Raw genomic sequence first — 9,297 nt, forward strand, 5'->3', positions numbered from 1 at the left:
GAATGTAGGTTAACGTTTTCTAAGTCTTGGCCTTCACACTAAAGTAGTAATAGTGTTTCTGGGCATATGTAGAGAGCCAGTGTAGTGTAGTGGTGAGAGTGACGGACTGGGAGCCGGGAGATCCGGGTTCTAGTCCCCACTTGGCCATGGAAGCTCACTGGGTGACTTTGGGCCAGTCACAGACTCTCAGCCCAACCTACCTCACAGGGTTGTTGTTGTGAGGATACAACGGTGAGGAGGAGGATAATGTAAGCCGCCTTGAGTTCCTTGCGAGAAGGAGAAAGGCGGGATATAAATGCAATAAATAAATAAAATAAATAAATAAAAATGTAGAATTTTACCCCATCACTTGGTAAACAAATCAAAGCTCCCATGGGGTTAAGTGGAATAGCCAGCTTGCAGCCAGAATGTGTAATTTCCAGGCATGCTTATGGCCCAGCCTTCTTCTTTCTTTAGAAATTGATCATCAGTACAATCTTCCAGGTGACTTGCTTGGATTTGCAGTAGTGTCAGCTATCGTGCTGTTAAAAGACATGTCTGGGCAGGTTTTTTTTAATGTGGAGATGGGCAGGAACTCCTCTGGGTCTGTGGATTAGTGTTAGAACTGGCTTTAGCCTTGGAAAAGCTGATACTCCCTGAGAGCAACCACTCTAGGAAATATTCACAGAGCCATGTTGGAGATATTTGCCTCCTATTTCTTCCCTCCTGCTATTTCAAGAGACCATGTCCCAGTTTATTATGTTTGGGACACATTTTGCACCAAACCTTCTCCAAGGTTAGCTCAGTCTTGGATAGAAAAGTGATAATACCTTTGTCTGCATATGCAGCAGAATAAGGTGGTGGATTGTACTGATTTAGACTGTAGATGGAGGATGCTTATTTAATATTTCATATTTCCAAGCTTTCTGCAAGTTAAAACATTTTTAAAAACTAGCATATCTTGGACAGGGGTTTGATCCCAGCCCATTCCCTGCTGTACTAGTTTTCTGATTACTGAAAATTTTTGTTCTAGGGGATCATTCAAGATTGTGGTTGTTGCCCATAGTCTGCAATGATACCATCCTTTATACCCCCTCAGGACTCTACCATGTTATTCTGCTCCATATGTACTAGTGCTGTGCCAAAAATTTCTCCCACATTTTTTCCATTCTCTTTCAATTTGATAGAAAAGAAATGGCTTTCGAAAAGAAATTCAAAGGAGGAGAAATTTCGGAGAAATTCTCAAGGGTTGGGTTTAAGTTCTTGTGCTTACCTTACTTATGAGGTGGCTGAGAAGCGTGCATGAGTGTCCTGTCTGTAATTATATAATAATCTCTGTGGCCCATCATGAGGCAATTTCTCCTATGGAGCTTTTTCAGTTCAGAAAGTGCAGGTGGCCTGGGAGGCTGCAGAGCAATGGGAAGATGTGTAATAGAGAGAGAAAACATACACAGCAGCTTTGGCCACCTCAGAGTAATTAGGTAAGCTCAAAAATACCACCAAAAGAAATTCAAAATTCTGCCTCAAAAAAGTGGAAGTGGAAGCCTCAACACAATTGATGCTGTTGCCACCTACAGAAGCAGTGCAATAAACCAAAAACCCCTAGGAAAAAAGACAGAACCTGTTCTACAACCCCTGCCAATAGTGAGCTCTATCTGTGAGAAACTGTTAGAGAATTTCTCCTCCCCTAGGAGAAATTCAGTGAAATTGTCCCCCCAGTTTCTCTGCCCACAAATAGGCTGGAAAATTTTGAGAGGACATTTGTGCACAGCTCTAGTATGTACACCAGGTATTCTTTTTGGCATTGAGAGTCTTTTATGCTATTCTGATGCTGGATGAGCCACTGCAAAGGCTCCGTTTCAAAATATAAAATGGAAAAGTGGCAGGGGCAATGCTGCTGGCAGAGTACTCCCAAAGGCCCAGCTCCTGAAGTAGCACACTACTGAAGCATTTCAAGAAGATGCTTACACTCAGGTGCTACACCTAAAGCTAGATCTGGGCATTCTTCATCTGTAATGGTGGGCAGGGGGAAAAGGTTGCTATTGGTGGAAGGGGCAGAAAACCACAGTTGGTCTTGAGAAATTACCTCTTCCTTTTTTTTTAGCGTTTCTGGAAGTAGTGATGTGGGTTTTCTGGGAGTTTTTGAATTGGAACACTGAAATGAGTAAATTGCATAGGAAAAAAATCGGTTTGCATTGGAAAATTTTCTGATGCCCTAAAAAGTGATCTAGCTTAGCACGTTTATTTTAGTTGTGTTTAGTAAACAACAAAGCTTAAAAAAAGTATGTTAATGTTAATTTTAACATGTTAAAATGTTGATTTTAATGGTAATTTTTAATGTTAATTTTTTATCCTAATACACCACAAGGCTTGAAATATTTGAGGATGGAAACTGAAGTATACTTAATGTGATTTAACCTAATCCAAAGCACATAAAAATATACACACATGGATTTGGGGGGCATTTTACTACCCCCAGCCATTTCCCAATGTAACCTGGGATATTAAAATGCCCCACAACCAGAAATATGTCTGTGATGTCAATAGAAGTATTTTAAACTCAAAATATTAAAAAAAAGTATAACTGTCAAAGTAAAATTTTAGATAAAACTTATTTATTACTAAGAAGAGAAACTTGGGTCTTGTGAGGTATTTCTGGCTACAGAAGAAACCAACTGAAGTGCTAGGCTGAGAAGTGTGCATGAGTGTCCTGTCTGTCATAGTGTCATTATATAACTTCTGTTTTTAACTTCTGAAGTATTTTCCTCCTAGTGTGATTGTTTTTAGCACTGCCTTTCTGTGTTTTTATTGTGTGTATTATATAACCTGCTCATTAAATTTTGAATTGAAGGGCAGTATAGAGATGTTTTAATTAAGCTAATAATTTGAATGCATCTGTCAAAGATAAAAAGTCACTCTTGAAGAGAGATCCTTAACTCCCCCACTGCCCCATAACATTAAAAATCATATTACTATTATCTTTTAATTAGAACATAAGAAGAGCCATGCTGGATCACACCAAGGGTCCATTTGGACCAGCATTCTGTTCACATAGTGGCCATTCAGCTGCTCGTGGGAAACACACAAGCAGGGCATGAAAAGCACCCTCCCACCCATGTTCCCCAGTAACTGGTATACAGAGGCATACTGCCTCTGATACTGGAGGCAGCATATAGCCATCAGGACTCGTAGCCATTCATAGCCTTCTCCAGGAATTTGTCCAGTCCCCTTTTAAAGCCATCCAAATTGGTGGCCATCACTACACCTTGTGGTAGCAAATTCTGTAGTTTAACTATGCACTGTGTGAAGTACTTCCTTTTATCTGTCATGGGATGACCCCAGTTCTAGTTTTATGAGAGAGGGAGAAAAATGACTTCCTGTCCATTCCCTATCCCTATTTAAGTTTCTCCCTTGACTTCTGTTTTTAGCATATATACATTTTATTGGAAAACTTGTCTTTCTTAAAGCTTATTTTATTTATTATTAACATTTATATACTGCCTTATTTGTTTTTTAAAAATCAGTCTTTTAAAGTGTTTAATGGTTTCAATCTCTCCTAGTGGTCCTATAGCTAATTGGTACAAAAGCCCATGAGAATGAAAGTATGGGAAAAGTTTAATCACTTTCTGTAGCTTTTACCCCACATAAAGAAGTAATATAATGGTGGCTGTATGCAACAACCATTTATTATATACCTTGACTAATAACCATTGATAAGACATCCTTCATGAGGACATAGATTCCTGTGTTCTAGCTATGAATACAGACTGGTCAGGAAAACGTGGCTTGAGGATATGGCTTATTCCATTGGCCTGGACCAATGTATACGGATATATACTATATTCCAATATGTACCTACATTCATGGAACAGCAGTGTTTGGAACAGGGCCGGCGTCAAGGGTAGCATGGTGGGGCACATGCTGATGGTCCATACCTTAGCAGGGGCCCACTGCCAAAAGCTCCTTGGACGTGCTGCTCCTCTTCACCCTTGCAACCTGGTTGTCCACCTGCCTCTTGCTCTGGCCCAGACAATACGGTGGGGGTGAGAAGGAGGAGCAGTAGATGCCATGGCCTCCTCGTTTACTGACTCTCTGCCTGTCAAGTAAGCAGCTGGGAGCAATGATGAAACAAGAAGGACGGGCAATAGCAGCTGATGACGATGGCAGTGAGAAGGTAGAGGGAGGGTGCCTTGCACAAGGGCCCTCAGAAACGTGGAGCTGGCACTGGTCTCGAACAGCGGCTGAGAAACTTCCCTCTCTAACAGGAGAGACCAGTGTACTGATACTTCTTTTAAATGTTTTGGAGCAGAGCTGCCTCCCTCCATCTCCCCTGCCCCCCACTACTAAAACATTCTAGAACTGAGCCCTGCCTCAGATGAGATCCTTCATCCAGGCCTGGCTTCATTCTGCAACTTCACAACAAACACCAGTTTTGTTGCGGTGGTGTCATTAAAAAGGTTCAGGCTTCTTCGCAGTGTTTCTGGAAATGCCTGGCTGATGATTGAAAATGTGGTGCCCTGCAAGCTTGTCACTTGGGATGGCAGGATTTAGCGGCACCATGCTGGTTCCGTAGATGTGTTATGCCCACTGTAATGCATTTAAGAACGAAACTTAGGGTGTATTGGCATGTATAGAAACTCTCAAGAAAAGTATGTTATGGGTTGCTCTTAAACGTGTGGTTCTGTTTTCTAGTTGTTCAAAATGTGTACAGTTTTGATGTGTGTAAATGTCTGGAGTGCACTGTGAGACAATATGACCTGCAGTTGTTCACTACCATTGAAATTGAAACACAAAGTGCGTTTCCCAGGCTATCTTTCTCTACTCTGATACTCTTTCCAGTGGGTATACCATACCACATCACATCAAGGCACAGTGATATGCACCCCTTTCAGCGCATAACTGGAGACTGGCTTCTAAAACTGAGTTGGAATTTCCCTTATTTTTTCCCCTTTCCAAAGTTTGGTACAGTGGCAAGATAGAAGTTTTTAATGATAAATTATTCAATCTCACTTCTCTCTCCAAAGAAACTCAAAACAGCTAACAAAATAGATAATTAAAACAATATCAAAATCTAAAATCCGACAACAGTAATAATCAAGAGCAAGAGCAATGAAAACTAAACCACAGAATATATAGTGTATTTAGTAATGCTCATCCAAAAGCAGCAAAGTGTGTAAGATGGTACGGGACCTGCAATGGCTACATTTAGATGCAACACTAAACCATGACTTAACGTTAGGGGGATGAGTTTCAGCATGGCTCAGGTTCATGCGCTCCACTTACCTCAGTGCAGCTGCAAAGAGAATTACAGAAGTCTCTCCTTCCATTTTAAATGAACCACAGTTTTGCATGTCATCTGAACCATAAAGTGTTGTTAAAAGTAACTATGGTTCTTTTTTAAGGGTTTTTTAAAAAAAAGACATACATAAATTTGTATATATCCATAGAAATGAGTACATATGAAATGCGTATATGTGAACATACAACTTACTAGGCTTCAACAAAAGCAGACCAGATATCCAAATAAGTATCCATTTGAAGGTAGCGTCTATATGTCACCCATTCAAATTTTGAAAGTGTTATAAGTCCTCAATCCATTGCATTATAGGAAGTGAGCATTTGTCCTTCCAGTGTTGTAATGTCAGTCTTTTAGCTGGCAAAAGGGTGAAGAGAATCCATTTACGCTGACCGTTTGTTAATTTCCATGAAGCAGGTAAATAATTTAAATGTGCATACATCAGCAAATATTAAAGACTGTTCCAGTACATAATTTATCTATGTAATAATCTCCTCCCCCAAAGATGCAACTACTGAACATTGCTAAAACATATATTTAAAAGAAGTACTACCTGCATTGCACTGCCAGAAATTAGCCAAATTAGACAATTACTTATTAAAAAGACCTTGTGGTGTCAAATAGACATGAAACCAAAGTTTTTGCTGAATAAGATGCAGCTTAAGATCCACAGACACGATAAGTATAGATGCCAAAGTGGCAATCCACTGTTTATGCAGAATAGGACCATCCAGTTCCCTATTCCAGTCCTGCTTAACACCCTGTATATCATATTTATTCACCAATAACAAGTATTGATTGACATGGATTGTGGGTCACTTTGCCTGACCAGCCTCAATAAGTGCTTCCAATAATGATGGAGACTGATGCTGTAAAAGCGGCTGGGCCAAACCTAGAGACTGACAAATGCTGCAATTGCAAGTATTGCCATTCAGCTATAGCTAGTGTCATATTTGGCATGCAAGATAGAAAATGGCAAAAACTCATCATTAGAACCTACCAGTTGAGCCAAAGAACAATCACCTTATTTGTCCATGTGTGCCACAAAAACATTTTCTTACCAATTTTTACATCTGGATTGCCCCATAAAGTCAATTTAGTATGAGAAAATGAATCAAAGTGTAATTGACATGACATTATATGCCACATATCTCTAACTGTAGCAACTGTTGAAGGGACCCTATGCATTCTTGTATGTCTAGAACTAAAGCCATCCATTTAGAGAGAAGAATTGGACAAGAAGATTCCAAAACTGACCAAGGTGGAAGATCCGATGCAGATGGGCAAGACCAAAACTCAGTATGAGTCAGCAGATAAGCCCGATGGTATAAGGCAAGATCCAGAAAACCAAATCCACCTTCTTTAACTGGAAGTTGCATCCTTTTCAGAGATCATCCCGGTGGAGAGCCCCCACCCACACCCCCAAATTTGTAAAATAAAGCATTGATTTTCTGAAAATATTTGCAAGGTATAGATAAGAGAATCCCATGTATAACTATGGTTAGTTTAATGAAGCCAGTTTCATAAACTATAGTTTTGTTTTGAAGTTGGCTTGTTTCTACTAATCGTAGTTAAAGATTACCCACAGCTTGCCTGGTTCAGATGACTTGACAAGCAGTGGCTAATCTAAAATGGAAGTGAAAGCTTCCAAACTCCTTGCGGTCATGCCAGAGGAGGGCAAAGGAAATGCTCAAACCTAAGGCTCACCTCGGCTCATTCTGGTAATGCTAAACTACGGCTTAGTGTTGCATCCAAACCAGCCTAATGTGCGTACTGCTGCATGTCTGAGGCCACTCTAAGGCTGTAATCTTGTAGTATAGATACTTGCATGGGAGTAAATCCCATTAAATATAGTGTGATTTATTTTGAAGTAAACGTGTAAGAAGGTAGCTTTGGATGTTGCACAATTCCTATCCATTCTCAGACTACCCCTATAGGAATCAACTTGAAACCTGTCTGTAAATTAACATGTGTGAAATTATTTTGACATGCAGGTCTTCCTCTGGCTGTGGCTTCAGAGCACAGAAATGATTTATTTGAAAGTCTTTTAAAAATAAATAAAATGCATAATCTAATGAATGTGCAGTGTACATCTTTTGCATTAGAGCATCACCTGCTGCAATCTAGGCAGAGCTTTCAAATCTGTTCTGGAAGTGCTTTCTATATAGGTGGTGAGGGGATTCTGTAAAGCACTTCATTCACGTGTGTGTGTGTGTGTGTGGGGTCACCATTTTGGGTTTCACTTCCCCCCCCCATAAACCCTGTTCAAATCTCACACCTGTTGTTCTCTAAACTCTACACTAGATGGCAGCATAGAGATATTATTGTGGAAATTCAATATCCCAGATGTAGATTGCAAGCTTTTGAATCTCACCTAGATTTGATTTGATTACTGGAAGAATGATAATTTACCCTGGCATTTTACAGTGGGTAGATTAGTGGCAGCATGTGTCTATGAACTGATAGACTGCTTCTTCATTTTTAAATGTAAGTAGTAGATTCCTCATCTTCCATAAGACCCTTTTTAGAATTTGAGAGGAGTAGCTCTGTTAGTGTGTTGCAGAGTGTCTCTTGTGGCACTTTATAGGAATAGTTGTTAGTCTTTAAAGAATTAAATGGCCTACGCGCTAGGTATATGCACCAAAGCCACACAAACCTCTTTGATTAAAATGGGTGTGGGGGGGTGTTGAGTGTGTTTGTCAACTCTTGGCTGCTATTTGTATCTAAATATGAGATATAATTACCGCTGAAACATCAGCGTAAACACTAGAAAGATGGGATATAAATCCTTATTTAAATAAAATGATCACACTTAACCTTCTTAAAACCTACTCCCCTTCCCAATTTAACCCCAAAATATGCAAGAATGTGCCCCCTTGTACTTTGTTGATTTTTTTCCTACCTAAAATCTTTGTCCCTGAATCTCTACAAAGGTTGAAGTTTCAAACTTTTTCTGTGGCATTAACAGCAGCTCCATGTGCAGATAGTAGCAGTCAGAGATGGGGGAGAACTTCATTTGGTTTGGATTTTAAATCATGAACTGATGTGGAAACAGGACGAAAGGAACATAAGATGGGAGAAATGAGAAACAGAGAGAAACTGAAATTTGTCCATCCCTATAATAGCAAGTAATCATCTAACCATGTGGTGAAAGTGTTTTATGGGCTAATTTCTACAGATCAGAAGCAGAAGAGGCAGAAGCAGGCCAAGCTTCTGTTTTCTCATCAGTTGGCAACCTTAGCAATGGCACTGCAGAACTCTTTGAAGGAAGGATGAGCTTGTGATGAGTTAAAAACAACATTGCCATGCTCTTAGTGGGAGCTTAGTTTTTAATGGCACACAGTGGAGATTGGATGCAGAAAGTGGGTGTGTCCTCTGGAAACTCTGGACTTTTTCATATAATTTCAGATTGCTACATTTGCAAAAGTTGAGAACACATTTCAAACAAAGAGCTTGACAGCAATGCTAATACGATTGTCTTCCACATGGTAGGGACGAGCCAGACTGAATTACATATTGTTCTGAGCTCCATTTCCATCTGTGTTTTCTTAAAAAAAATATCCTTTTCTTCAGTGATCTCATTCCAGAGTATCTTATGTGATAATAACTCAACCTCAAGAGGTACTGAGGCCAGATTTGTTGTATATGTTTTTTATGCATTAATATTGTTAATCTTCTGATTTGTGAAACTTCAGGGTTAACGATGTAATGCTTTATTTGTATAAATTGTTGTTTTGGCCAAATGATGGGCTTCATCACACGGAGCTTTTATCCTGCGATTGAGATTGGTCCTTCACGGAAGTTTACAGGCTCTTTACATGACGCCATGACCCTGCCGTGACCCTCCTGCACTAAATGCCCTTTGTTCCATTTTTAAATAGATCGCAGATAATGAGCTATCAAATTACCCCGTTCTGTTCGCTTCAGTTTCCTCTGTGAAAAGAGTTAAAGTGGCAAGAGGAGTGAGATCATTGAAAGATAATGGAAGACTCAGATGTGAGGAGAAGGGGCGGGGGGAAGAA

The sequence above is a fragment of the Heloderma suspectum genome, chromosome 4 (assembly GCF_057233095.1).
Source record: "Heloderma suspectum isolate Gila_16-S chromosome 4, 16-S_ref, whole genome shotgun sequence".
NCBI classification, from domain to species: Eukaryota; Metazoa; Chordata; class Lepidosauria; order Squamata; family Helodermatidae; genus Heloderma; species Heloderma suspectum.